Below are 15,327 nucleotides of genomic sequence, written 5' to 3' on the forward strand. Positions count from 1 at the left end.
TTAAAAAAAATATATTAACTATAAAAATATATTTAAAAATGCATCCACAAATATTAAATAATTTGACAAACGTAACCAAATGTGTGACCTTGTTTGTAACTTTTTTAGATTATGCAGTTGTTTGAAATCTACTTGTACGTTATTAAATTTGATTTGAAAAATCTAGTCATATACAAATAATCAAAAGAAATAGGCACTAACAAAAAAAAGTGATATTTTAACTATAAAGGGACATGATATTCTCTAAAGTAACTTTAGATTAATATATAGATCATGCACCAACAATCTCACTACTCAATTTTGTGGTATTGAGGAGTTGAATCCCTTTGCTTATGCAACCCTATCAACACTTCCTGTAAAGTGAGATCTAATGTTTACATTTCCTATATTCTGTACTGTTTATGTCTCGCTAGACGTTGCATGAGTCTCTTGTGTGTGATTAAAGTTCAATTTAAAGGTAGTAGATAAACACATCTAAAGCAAGTTAACATCTGAATAAAAATAAAACCATTTTTTTCATGCAGGCTGTGTCAGTCATAGTACATAGAAACAAAAGTGGTAAACTCCTAAATGACAGATAATTGAGTATTGAGACTTTAGAGGCATGATCTATACACTAAACTGCTTCAATAAATTACATTTATACTGGTGACTATAGTGTCCCTTTAAGGGCCATATCAGGCTTCTACGTTTTTCTGTTAGGTAACACTGATATAAATTAAACAGCTTTTCTGATGAGAAAATGTAGTCTAATATAACTGCTAGTGGTTTCTGAGTGGCAGCTGTTGCTTCTTGCTGGTGCTCTTCTTTAGTTAAACAGCATGCATCCCTAGTTTTAGTGATAAAACCTTCTGCTACATAATTTGATGCAGTTTATACGAGAGCCAAGAACATCAAATATTTCATTTCTGAACTGCCATAAAAAAGTTAAAAAAAATCAATCATATTAAATCATCCTCATGATACTGAAACGGTGAGCAACCTTTACAGGATTAGCAAGTGTCTCAATGACTCTCTTATCAGAAAGTCACACGATTGGCAAATTACAATTGATCGTTCCTAAATGAGGTTGAACATAAATAAAGCAGCACAAAAAATAGGCTAAAAGAAAGGAAAGGTTTCTGAAATGTGCCCCTTGTCATAAATTCTTATTTTCTTTAATATTTTATATTTCACAAGTTCCACATTTTTTTCCCCTTTTCCAAGATCTTGTTATAAACTTCCCATAAAACGTATCAGATAATTTACTACTAAAATCATGATGAGTTTCAGAGATGAGGCCAGTGAATGGTTTATAGAGAAATAGATTGGACAGATATCGATTATATTGTTTAAAACATGGCATGAAATAAACCTATTGATGAATCAGAGTGTAGCAATGCCTCATGCAAAACACGGAGAGACTATCCGTTAAACCACCCAAGAGCTAACTGGATCCCTATCATAGTTTGATGAATTACCCCAGCCACAATCATTTTTTGTAAGGAATTCAGATGGAAAAAAAAATCACTTGCTTTATTCAGCCTAAAACATGTCTTCTTCAACAAATAAAGTCAATCTTAGCAACATACCTTGAAGCTGAAAGAAAATCATATAGAAATTGTAAATAAAAGATTATTCTGACCTTGCAGTATAGACTGTAGGCATTTTAATAAATTCTTACAGATAGGGACGGCGAATAAAAGAGACATGATCATAAAATGGACAAGACCTCGAATACAGATGTGAGGAGAATTTGAAAAGCAGTGAACTGCTAAGATAAAAAGATAGATATGTTTAGATGAAAGAAAGAGATATTGAAAGAGAAAAGAGGGGGAGAGTGTGAAGGGAAAAAAGGAAAAGGATGAATGAAGATGTGGAGGAATGAAAATACTTGATGTGATAATATTTTCATGTTTTGAGCGTCGGTGATGTGAACAAAAGTGGCACTCTCTGGCCCTCACTGAGTTTAGTTACTTTATTATTCATACTTTTTGTTCAAGCTACGCTTATCTCTTGAATGCTGACAGTTTCTATTTTGTAATTTTGCTTATCAAAGCACACTATATTCCTAATGGTGTGAATTTCATTTTTGTTTCTACTTTTCACCAAAGTAATGCATGTACTTATAATAATGACCTCTACTTGTGTCTTGTCTTTCTGAATGTTAAATTGGATGATCAATGGCATTACCTAAAACACTTAGTTAAGCCAATCACATACTGACTTTTATCCACTGTCTTAGGGTACATAGGGTACATCAAAATATAGATAGTATTTGTATACTATCTTGTCCAAAATCCTCTCTTTTCTCTCCCTTTTCCTGATATACAGCATAACTGTCATAATATTTTCCTTCCTGATCAAACTGGTCTGTCCATTTCATGATATAATCAAACGAAACCTCAACCTAAGAGATGAGTTGAGTGGAGGAACCGACTGCAGAGAAGATAATAATGGAGACCTAAAATATACGTACCTACAGAAGCAAATATATATCCAGCACAAAGAATACCATTAATCTTCTTGTGATATCTCTATGAATGGAGCTTCAAAAAAACATTTATTCACAGCTGATGGAAAATGCACACCTATTCTCTCTTCGTCCCACTGGGTTATTTACAAGGTGCTGTGAAGATTTTTAAACCCATTTCTGCACCTTGACATCTCATATTTTACATGCATTGCAAATGCTTTATTCTTTAGCTAACATTTCTCATTTTCCATCATAATATGAAAAAAAGGCATTCTGCACACTTTCTCACTATCATTTCTTATCACTGATTTATCACAATCCTGTATTTTATGGCTGCTGTCATTCCTAAAGGTTTACTTGATTATTTATCACTGCAACAATATAGCCACATCGTCTAAGGTTCCGCTATATTTTCGAACACATGATGTGTATCTTAAAGAAATTAAGTTGGCACTGATTGATGGTGTACATTTCAGAACATACTGAATACTAGAACTCTTTATAAACCCTGGAATTTTATACATATGAAGGCAATAATAAATGTAAGCATATATATTGGAATTTTATATATAAAGAACGGTAGGTATTCAGTTGAATCAATGAAATTCATGTATGCTAAACCAGTGCCGAGTGGGTGTGCAAAGTGTGACAACAAGCATTTGACACTTCTCCGCCAACTCATCTCGTAATTTATCGTATTAGAGATAAATTTGAAGCAACGTGTGTACCGGTTAATGCGCCAAAATCTGTAGGCACTAGTCTTCCAGTGCTGCTTTAGAATCCATTATCTTTGTTCTTGATTTTTTTTCCCACTATTATTTCCAATGGTCACACTGATATTTAAATGCCTGAAATGTAACTGTATTTTGTGTGTGTCGGTGTGTATGTGTACACATATAATCTGTTATGATGAATTTCATTGATTGAATTGTATACCTACTTTTGGGACACCCTATTTATATATTAGAATTATGTGGTGTTTATTATGCCATTTGATACGGTACCATAATGTAAACTGAAATGCAGAGCGTAGATGGAGTCTCCACAGGGACAGGGGGGATGAAGCTAGCCTATTTTGAAAATGAATGGGTTTCTTTTTTTCAATCTAGTAATTTACCAATCTCCAATCTAAAGATAAAAGAGATTGTGGTCATCTAAGTATTTGTATAAATGTGTGTAGTATGGGTTATACAATGAAACATCATAGGCTTACAGCATGCTGCAACCACTCCATAGAGAGTGGGTTTCGTTTGTTTCCAATCTCTAAAATTACAAAAAAATGCCCATTGGGCTGTCAGGGAAGCATATATTGAAGACTTGTGGTTGCAAACTTGCAAACAATCCCATAACCAGTGCAAAAAGGTAACATCTGAAGCACCACAATATAATACGTTTTTAGTTTCTGAAAACAAAAAAACTCAATTCATAACGGGAAAATATGTATTTTTAGACTTTTTGTAATTGTTGTAGAAACACATTTTTTAGTGTTATTCTTAATGTTAATCTTTCATTTAAAGGACCATTGTTGGCACCATAACAACTTAATTGAAATTAAGTTATATATAAAAAAATCAGTAAATATATATAGGGGTTTCTATCCCTAATTAGACAGGAAATAATTAAAAAGTAAGGTATACGTACTCTTCACCACCACCTCCCCTCAGTCTCTTAGTTCCTCTCCTATTCCTAATAGGACATTAGTTCAGCCTCACTTCCTGTGTTATAATTTTTCCTGAAGATTACCCTGCATTTACCTTGCCATGGTCATATCCCCTCTGAGGCATTGTTTTTACCTACAATGCACCATTCCTTTTATTAGTGCACTGTTTCTAGTGCCATAATATCCTTCTTTAGAACAGGTGCCCCAAATTGCTCTGCATATTCAAGGTGTGGTCTTATAATTAATTTATAAAAAGAGGCAAAATTACATTTCGATCCCTAGAATAAATTACCCTTTTTATACATGACAATACCTTACTGGCCTTAGCCACTGCGGATTGATGGTGCACATTGTTGCCTAGTTAGTTGTCTATAACAATTCCCAGATCCTTCTCGTGTGTTGCTATACCTTATTCACTACCGCTTAGAGCATAAGTTTCTTGTGCATTCTTTACCCCAAAGTGCATAACTTTGCATTTATCTACATTACATTTCATCTGCCATTTGAGTACCCAGTTCCCCAATCTATCTAAATCCCTCTGCAGCAAAGTTATATACTGTTCACATTGTATTACTTTAATGAGTATTGAGTCACTTTTGTTTATGTTTATGCAACCATAGCCCCAGCTTTCATGAAAAAAGTGGTTTTGGATCTTACTTTACAATTTTTTATCGCCTGCTCTGTTAATTCAACTTTAACCCCTTAAGGACCAAACTTCTGGAATAAAAGGGAATCATGACATGTCATGTGTCCTTAAGGGGTTAATCACACACATCAGGCCAATAAAAGAGAAAGCGATAACACGTTGTAAATTAAACACACTGTGCCATAAAGGAATTTAAACATTAGATCTTTCTTTATAGGAAGTGCTTAGAAATTGCTTAGCAATTTAACTCCTAAATAGAAGAGAATTGAGCTGTTAGACTGCAGGGTCATGATCTATACACCAAAGCCACATATTTAGGCAAAAGTTGTTTTGGTACTTATATTATGCCTTTAAAATACCAATTCTGAGCCATTTAGGAGATAAATTACTTTTGTTTATACAACTCATTTCCTGTTGGAGGTGTAACTTCACCTCTTGCAGCATCATTGGGGTGTCATTAGCTAGCCTGGAATATAATGACAATTCTGTGCATATCCATGGAAAAGATCCAGTGCGATGCCTACATCCAGGTAAGAGGGCAAACTATTTGTCCCATGTGCCTACAATTCCTCTATAGAGAATCAATGTATTGATAGTTACATAGCTGAAAAGAGACAACAAACTAGGAAAAAAGTTCCCCCTGCATTCCATAAGCACACACTTTAGATCCTCTACAGTAACACGTAACACATCCCTTACACACTCCACTCCACTCATGGGTGGAACATGTAGGTGGACTTATAGTGGGCCTTATGGGCATACTCACCGTCACACCCTGGGGGTCCAGACCTTGAGCTGTGCAAGGGGCCCACGTTCCCCCAGAACATTGACTTTTATGACCACAGTTACGAACAGCCGCCAGAGAGCCTGTTCTACACCAGACCAGTGGAGCCAGACAGCAGCCAGAGCCCATCATCATCCTCATCTGGTTGTAAGTAGGAAATCTAGTATATTATTCGTGGCACTAATCTCTAATTTACCTCACATTAAAGGGACAATTTAGTCCCCAGAACCACTGCAGCTTAATGTAGTGGTTCTGGTATCTATAGCCTGTCTCTGCAGGCTTTTTAATGTAAACACGCACTGTGTGCAGCACTGGCGTTAGTTCATATGGCAGATCATATGGGTGGGGCATTGTGATGTCACATGAGGGGGAGATGGAAAACTTTTCTTTTGCCTAGGGAGGCAAAAATCCTTGCACCGGTCCTGGTGTAGATAAAAACTAAATAAAAATATACAAGCAAAAAATTATGTACATACAGAACCAATAACATAATGTAAAATAATCTCCTTGATGTTGCTGCAATGTGATATACACTGCCTGTATAATGGAATGATAAACAAAGTAGCAATGAAAAGAAACGGAGCAGTGATAAGTTGAAGGAAAGTTTCACTTCATTAATTGGCAAGAGTAGCAACAGGGTAGTATACAACACGGTACAGACTGGAGCAAATATTTAGGTCCTAGTAGTCTTTCTGAGGTTGATCATCTTTAACCATATACTCCTTTTCACAGTGCGTATTTCTATTTCTGTTTTAGAACATAAAGGTAGTAAAGTGTTGCACATCGGTGAAACAATACACTGGAGCTCTGTTTTAGAACAGTTTGACATCTTACCTCGGTCCCACGGATCTCTGCTCCACACCTGCACTTCCGCCAGAGAATTAGAAGCTCCTAATTTCCGTTAACTCTCATAAAATAAGCCCTGCACCACCTGATCTCTAAGCCAGATCTCTTTCAGCCATATAGCTAAGCCTTCCACCGCTGGGTAGGTAGTGAAGTCGGTAAGACCCAACATAAGAACTGTTCTAAAGAGCACTCTTAATACCATTGAAATAAAACGCACTGTAATGGTAAGAATACTTGGAGGGCTCCTTTAAGGTGAAATGGTACTCCCTAAGAACGAAAGAAATGTAATAAACATAAAATAAAACTAGACTAGAAGCCACATGTGCACTTCCAAAATAAGAGAACTGTCTAACTCCGCACATCATGAATGATAGATCTTTGAAGAGACTGATTTTTTTTGTTGTTGTTGACTTGTCTTCCACAGAGACTTGGGATAAAACCCACATGTATTTTTTCCTGGAATAAATGTATTAATGCTGCAGAGTAAGCATTTCTTACAATACCTGTACGATACATTTAACACATCCACTGTTTGTTACATCTTTGGGTATTTGTGATGACTCTAAATAGTTTTTTTTAAAGAACCTCTTGGGGCACACTTCCTAATAGTCCAGTATGACCGTCCTCATTTTGAGTCCTCTCTCAACTGTCTACAGCCAGCACAGTGTGAGTACATCATTAGACAAGCTTGAGCTGTGCTGAGGGCACAATGGCTATACAGTGAGTGTTTCAGCAGACCTCTGTACATAGTGTTCCCTGGCAGCCCATTTGTGTGTTGCCAGTGATGCAAGTGCAAAGGTCCATTGACCCCCTGCCTATGTTTCGAGACTGGACGCTTCATCTCGTCTAAAAATTTGAAAGTTGGTTCTTATTTTACCACAACGCACTGTTTAGTGAACAGACACAATTATTTACAGAATCAATTGAACATTGATATTTTATGGCAGCCTCTCTACACCGACAGAATTAATGCCCCAAAACAGGGTTTAAAACCTTGCAGATTATACAACTGATTCATATTTGTGACAACCGAGTATATAACACTACCGTAAATTTTACAAGATATGAAATATAAAATATAAATTCTCCTGATAGATTATTTTTTAACTGCTCAAAAACAAAATGAAGCAATATGCAAATTTGTTGAAAAGTTCAAGTTTTCTCTCACTGGAGCTTATTAAACCTGACCCAAAGTGTATTAATCTCTAAAACTTGTTGTGACAGTTCATAGTGATATACAGAAGACCCTGTTGTTAATATGCAGAATCACTTCTTTTCAACAACAAAAATAGATTAGTTTTGGAAACTTTTTTTCTCCCCTGTGTTTATAGTACAATGACCTTGATTTATGAAAAACAGCAAATATGGATCCAAAATCACAACTATGGATGATTGCTTTGAGTGATAATTAGTAAAAGGCATAGTAAAATGCAAGCAACGCCAATGTTATAGCAGAACTAAATTACATTTTACAGTTTGAAATGTCTGGGGATGACAAATTCACCTTCAGATGAATATTACTCTATCTATTCATTGTATTAGCAAAATCTCAGATCCGTGTGTCTGATACAAATATTTTAACATATATATTAGAGTTATGTTACAGTCATGGGAAGAAGTAAATTAATAATTACACATAAACAAGCATATAGTCATGGGAAAAAGTACACCCTCTTTTAATTCTATGGTTTTACATATCAGGACATAATAACAATTATCTATTCCTTACCAGCCCATAAAATTAGATAAATTCATAACTAAATGAACAAAATGAAGTCAAAATGGAGAAATCATGGGTGAAAAACTTAGAATGTCTTTTGATTCAATAGCTTGTAGAAACACCTTTAGCAGCAATAGTTGAAGTAATCGCTTTCTGTATAACTTTATCAGTCTTTCACATTGTTGTGGAGGTATTCTGGCCCATTCATCTTTGCAACGGTGCTTCAGTTCATTGAGGTTTTCTCGCGTTTGTTTATGCACAGCATTCATAAGGTCCCGCCACAGCAATTTAATTGGGTTGAGGTCTACACTTTGACATGGCTATTACAAAACCTTGATTCTTTTTTTTTCTCCGGCCATTCTGTTGTAATTTGCTGGTGTGCTCGGGATCATTGTCCTGTTGCATGACCCAATTTCAGGAAAGGGTTAGATGTGAATAAATGGCCTCACATCAGACTCTAGAATACTTTGCTATACAGAGCAGTTCATCGTCGACTTGACAGTTGGTATGAGGTGTTTGTGCTGATATGCTGTATTTAGTTTTTGCCAAATGTGGCGCTGTGCATTATGGCCAAACATCTTCATTTTGATCACGTCTGTCCTAAGGACATTGTTCTAGAAGTCTTGTGGTCTGTTCAGATGCAACTTTGCAAACCTAAGTCATGCTGGTATGTTCTTTTTAGAGAGAAGAGGCTTTATCCTGGCAACTCTTCCAAGCAAACCAAACTTGTTCACTTGTTAACGTTTAAGACCTCATTGTCAAGCATAAGTTATCATATGTCACTCATGAGTATTATTACTGTAAAATCATATTTTATTACTTGTTAAGCTTATATCAGTGCTTAAAGTGTCATTGCACGCCGTGGAGGGTCCATGGTAAATTTACCAGTGGTTAATTTCTGCTTGCCAAGGCTAAATCTTTACTCGCCAACAGCTAGTAGCAAATGTAAATTTTGAGCCCTGCTTATATTACATCTTTTAATTTCTCAAAATGTATGGATAAAATAAGAAATTTCACCCACTCTTCTTTACAACGTTGCTTCAGTTCATTGAGGTTTGCTGACATTTGTTAATGCACAGCTCTCTTAATGTCCCGCCACAGCATTTTAATCTGGTTGATTTCTGGACTTTGTATGGGCACTTGCAACACCTTGATTATTTTCTTGTTGATCTTTTCTAACCATTCTGTTAAACAGAATTATTTTCCTGTTCCATGACCCAATTTTGGCTTTAGCTATTGGACAGATCATCTCACATTTGACTCTAGAATATTTTGGTATACAGAGGAGTTGACTCAATAACTGCAATGTTCCCAGGTCCTGTGCCTGAAAAATAAGTCCAAATCATGACCCCCCCCCCCCCACAACTTTGCTTGACAGTTGGTGCAAGATGTTTATGCAGATATGCAGTGTTTGGTTTTTGCTATACATGGCGCTGTGCATTACGGCCAAACCTCTCCACTTTGGTCACGTATGTCCAAAGGACATTGTTCTAGAAGTCTTGTTGTTTGTTCATATGCATCTTTGCAAACCTAAGCTGTGCTACCATGTTCGTTTTAGAGAAAAGAGTCTTTCTCCTCTCAATCAAACTTATTTAGTATTGCTCTAATTATACTGTCATGAGCTTTAACATTTAGCATGCTGAGGACTATAGAGTCTAATATGTAACTCTTTGATGGGCTGCAACAATTGCTTCTCTAAGATTATTGTTGATTTCTTTTCTTCTTGACATTGTGTTAACACACACCTGAATACTCAAGACCAGCAAACTGCTAAAACATTGTCTTTTATTGAGGTGGTCACACTAGCTGATAATCAGTTATTCAATGGCAGTGCCTGTCTGCTACTTAGTCTCCTAAGTCATATGAAGGCAGAAGGTGGCTCTATTTTTGCTAAATAAATCATTACATAATGTAATATGCTGTGTGTTTTTGTTCATCTGAGGTTGTATTTGCCTAATTCTAACACCTGTTAAGTAACATATGGTTGTTATTATGTCCTGATATTTAAAATGACACTATAGTCACCAGAACAAGTACAGCTTAATGTAGTAATGTAGCTTAATGTAGGCTTTTTACAGTTAACACTGTCTTTTCAGAGAAAAGCCCTGAGACACATCCAGTGGCCATTCCTCAGATAGCTACTAGAGGTACTTCCTGGGGCATTCAGTGTCTTCACCCTCTGCATGGAGACACTGATTCAATGCATCTGTAGGAGGAGATGCTGATTGGCCAGGGCCCAGCCCACCTCCTTAGCTGAGATCATTAGAATTGACAATCTCAACCAATACAATGCTTTCCTATGGGAAAGCATCGTGATTGGCTGAGATCATCACTTCAGGTTATGTTAGCCAAGAAGGCAGATCAAGAGCAATGCCAGCACCAGCAGACTGGAATAAAGGTAAGATTTTACTATATTTAGGAGTACTTGAAAAGGCTAGCATGGCTAGATACAAGTTTGTGTTCCTGACCCTATAGTGTTCCTTTAAAACAAAAGAATTCAAAGAGGGCGTACTTTCTTTTTCCCATAACTGTATGTTTATCATGTTATTTGATAGGGTACCATAACACAAACTGAAATGCAGTCTCAGGTTCACAGGAGGAGGCAGATGAAGTTAGCCTATTTTGAAGAAGTGTTTGTCTTCAAACAATATAGTAGTTTACCAAACTAAAGATAACAGAGATTGTAGCCATCTAAACATTTGTATAAATTTGGGGGTTATGGGCTATACAATAAAACATCACAGGCTTACAGAACGATAGAGCCACTCTATAGAGTAGTGTTTTAACATCCAATGTTGGTTTGTTTTGTTTACAATCTCTAAAATTACAAAAATTCCCAAATCGGGCCAACGAAGAAACATATATTCAAGACTTGTAGTTGCAAACTTGAGTACTGTGTTTTATACTCTGGATATGGGAACAATCCCATAAACAGTGTAATAAGGCAACATCTGAGGCACCACTATAAAACTTTTTATTTTGTTCAAAAAAACTCAATTATTCACATGAACATGTTTTTTTAGATTTATAATGAATTTTGTATTGTGTAATTTTTGTAATTTTGTATTTTATTGTTATTCTTAATGCTTTCCTTTAAAAGACCATTTTGGGCACCATAACAACTTAATTGAAATTAAGTTGCTATGGTTTTAGGAGGTCCATAGTGATTGCTTACCTTTAGGAGTTAAACCGTTCTCAAATGGGTGACATTGCGTTAGAGGTAAAAGTTTTCTATGCATAAAAAAATGTACATTTATTTTGGGGAAAATGTGAGTATTATATGCATTAAACATAAACTGGCCCATGCTGATTAGGGCATATAAAGAATCATACATAATCAGAACAAGACAGATTTATATATAAGTAGAGCAGGTCAACAAGGAAGCACTATCTAATTACCAACGCCTGAAACAGTTGGTGATGTTCAACCCAAGTGATTAAAAAGTTCCTGATGTCTTGATCTAAAGAAATATACACTGTAAATGGAAATCAGTTACAATATTAACATAGGAGAGCACAGGGATAGATTTACATGCCAAAAAAAGTTAGGTACAATGAGTACGGAATTTATTAACTGGTTGATGGAGGTTTAAAAAAAAATAAAAAATAAAAAAATTAATTTGACAACTGCATATATATATATATATATATATATATATATTGTAATATATTGTGTTTAAATCTGTGAGTATAATAAGTGTATGCTGCTGTGTAAATAGATGCATTTTTTTTTACAATGGCTTCCTGTAAGATATAGGATTCAATTTAAAATTCTGGTTCTTTCAAATCTCTACATAATGCTGCTCCGACCTATCTATCCTCCCTAATACACAAGTATGTCCTGTCTAGGCCTTACGTCTATCTTCTGTCCGTACTCCCACCTCTGATGCTCGCCTTCAAGAATTCTCGAGGGCTGCACGGTTCCTGTGGAACTTACTTTCCTCCTCCGTTAGATGCTCACCCAGTCTCCACTCCTTCAAAAAATCCTTAAAAACCCACTTCTTCATAAAACCGTATCAATTAAACTGTTAATAGCTCCCGACTGATTCCTCTCTTGCAACTGTCATTAGTCTAATTCTATCCTTACCCCTCTGTTCTTGTGTGTGTCCAACTTGTCTGGTTACAACTACATGTCTGTTCGCCCGCCCACTGTAAAGCACTGCAGAATTTATTGGCGCTATATAAATAATAACATAATAATTACAACATAATAATAATAAAGGGACACTATAGTCACCAAAACAACATTAGCTTAGTGAAGCAGTTTTGGTGTATAGATCATTTCCCTGCAGTGTTACTGCTCAATTCTCTGCCCTTTAGGAGTTAAATCCCTTTGTTTATGAACCCTAGTCACACCTCCCTGCATGTGACTTGCACAGCCTTCCATAAACACTCCCTGTAAAAAAGTCAGCTAATGTCTATACTTCCTTCATTGCAAGTTCAATTTAATTTAAAATGTATTATCCCCTGCACTGTTGATAGCTTGCTAGACCCCACAGAAGCATTCGGTGTATGATTAAAGTTCACGTTAGAGAGCAAGCAATAAGAACTTTTAAAGTAAGTTACATCTAATTTAAAGTGAAACCATTTTTTTTTTCATGCATGGTGTGTGAGTCACAACCAGGGGAGGTGTGACTAGGGCTGCATGGACAGAAACAAAAGGGATTTATCACCTAAATTGCAGAGATTTGAGCGGTGAGACTGCAGGATCATGATCTACACACCAAAACTGCTTCCTTAAACTAAAGTTGTTTTGGTGACTATAGAGTCCATTTAAAATAATGTTACAATTAGTTAGGGTAAAAAGGAGATATGGTTAGAGAGGGGATAATTGCAGTGTTAAAAGAGGACTAAAATCTTAAGAGCGGTTACTGTTGTGGTATTATAGGTGTTTACAATTATTGGGTTTAAATTTAGTATTGGGGTAAATAATGTGTTTCATTTACCCCGATACTAAGTAAAAAACCTGATTGGAGGTTAAAGGGTTTTGTTTTTAGGTTTACTCTTTGTGTGCTTGAAGCAGCACTGTCACACCCCCAACCCCCAGGAAAATTAGTATTTCATAATGATAGAATCTTTATGAAAATACTTATATTGTCTGCGTTGGTATTTTACTGAAATTGCAACCCAGTTAAGATGTATACTAATACAAGAGACAAGACTACTTTGTCTATGTATATTTCCTCTGGCTGACACTTCTAGACCCTCGGTGGAACTGCCACTTTATATAAGTGTCAATCCCCCCAGCTGTCACCAGTTACAGCGTCAGGGAATTATTTTTATCTATGGAGGATCTTGTGGTCTCCTTCATAGATCTCAATGCTCTTCATAGAGCCTCGGCCAGTGGACATCCAGTGATGATGGCACCAATGGGAATCTTTGTAAAACTGCCACTTTGAGTTTTGGACTAATCAAAGAACTTGTTTATTGGTAAGCTAACAAGAAGTGTTTAGTTGTCTGCAAAGTACCCACCCTCCTTTCATTGTAGAACTGCAGTGTGCAATTGTGTATCAATCAGTTCTGTCCCTGCTCCTCCTGCAAGACATTTCCTGTATGAGAGGCTTAGTGGTGAGAAGGATGAGATAATTTCCACTTCCTGTCCAGCCTCACACACAGACACTAGAAGATCTGGGTGTTTTACACACTATGTAACGGTTTCGCCAGCTTTGCTAATATGCATATAATAGGTTGATGCTCTTAGCATATCAAGGGGTGCCAAGGGATCTTCAGTTAATCTTTAAAACAGCTCAGGAAGCTAAATGCTTTAAAAAAAATCTAAAGGACTCTTTTAGGAATCGTTGATCTGAAGATCTCAGAACGCTTGCTGCGATTAGCCCAAAAATGTTGCACTATATATATAGGTTACAGAAGGATCTTAATCTTTTGTGGCATCACAGTTTGGAGAAGCACAATAGTGGATGATTCACATATTATGTTGAGTTATCTTTAGTTCTTGTAATCTTGAGTTTAATGCAATAGGATTTTTAATCATCTGAGATGAATATTCTTGTGACTGTTTTACAAAATGTGTATGACTCCTTTTAAGTTTATAAAGGTGAACAATTTGAGTAGATCTGACTTGTCCATAGGGTAACTTTGGGCAGAACATCACCAGTTTTAATGTGGAAAATGTTTATTTGCAATATTGTAGAAACAATAAGATTCTTTGTCTGGGATTCTTTATCTATGGGTAAGCTACAAAATATGAGGAAGGAGTAGATTAACATGCTCCAGCCATTGCCATGTGTGTGTCAAAACAAAATCTTAGATATCACGAGTCATATAAATGGTTTTAGTAATGGCAGTTACAAGGTAGACCACCCATTCCAAAGAAAGCATACTGATTGTTAGTCAGTTGATTTGGTAGGATCGTAGCAGATCAGTAGAGCTAAGCAATAAACAGGTCCCTGTTTACAGGACCGGTGCTAGGATTTTTAGTTACACAGGCGAAGATGCATTTTGGTGCCCCCCACCCTCGTTTAAAATAAGGTTCATACAAACACAGAAATAATCATACAGAGAAATACAGACAGAGACATACATGCATACAGAGACATGCAGGCATATAAAGACATACATACAGAGGCATACCGTCATACAGACACATACATACATACATAGACATACAGAAACATACATACAGAGACATCCAGGCATACAGACACATACATACAGGCATACAAAGACATACACGCATACAGAGACATACCGTCATACAGACACATACATATATACAGGTATACAGAGACATACAGGCATACAGACACATACGTACAAAGACATACAGGCATACAGACACATACATTTGTACATACAGAGACATACAGGCATACGGACACATACATTTGTACATACAGAGACATACAGGCATACAGAAACATACAGACACATAAATTTTGTACAGACATACAGGCATACAGAGACATACAGGCATACAGAGACATACATACAAAGACATACAGGCATACAGAGACCTACATACATACATACATACAGAGACATACATACATACATACAGAGACATACACAATTACATACTTACATCAGTTCAATCTTGTCCCCTGGATGCATGCTGTCTGGCTCCTTGGAGTCCTGTCCTGCAGCCCAGCCCCATCACAGGGCGCCAGCCACACTGTGTGGTACACAGGGAGCAGGGATATGATGTCATTCATATCCTCGCCCCCTCCACACAGCCTGCGGCAGACACCAGGGTAGG

At 36.5% G+C, this 15,327-nt stretch overlaps 1 protein-coding gene across 1 annotated transcript in view; it reads right to left on the reverse strand.

Moving 5' to 3' along the window:
* PCSK5 (proprotein convertase subtilisin/kexin type 5) overlaps positions 1 to 15,327 on the reverse strand; it is a 399,481-nt gene that overhangs the window by 102,967 nt on the left and 281,187 nt on the right. The gene's annotated exons all lie outside the window — the stretch shown is intronic.

This window comes from Pelobates fuscus, chromosome 5 (assembly GCF_036172605.1).
Source record: "Pelobates fuscus isolate aPelFus1 chromosome 5, aPelFus1.pri, whole genome shotgun sequence".
Taxonomy (NCBI): Eukaryota; Metazoa; Chordata; class Amphibia; order Anura; family Pelobatidae; genus Pelobates; species Pelobates fuscus.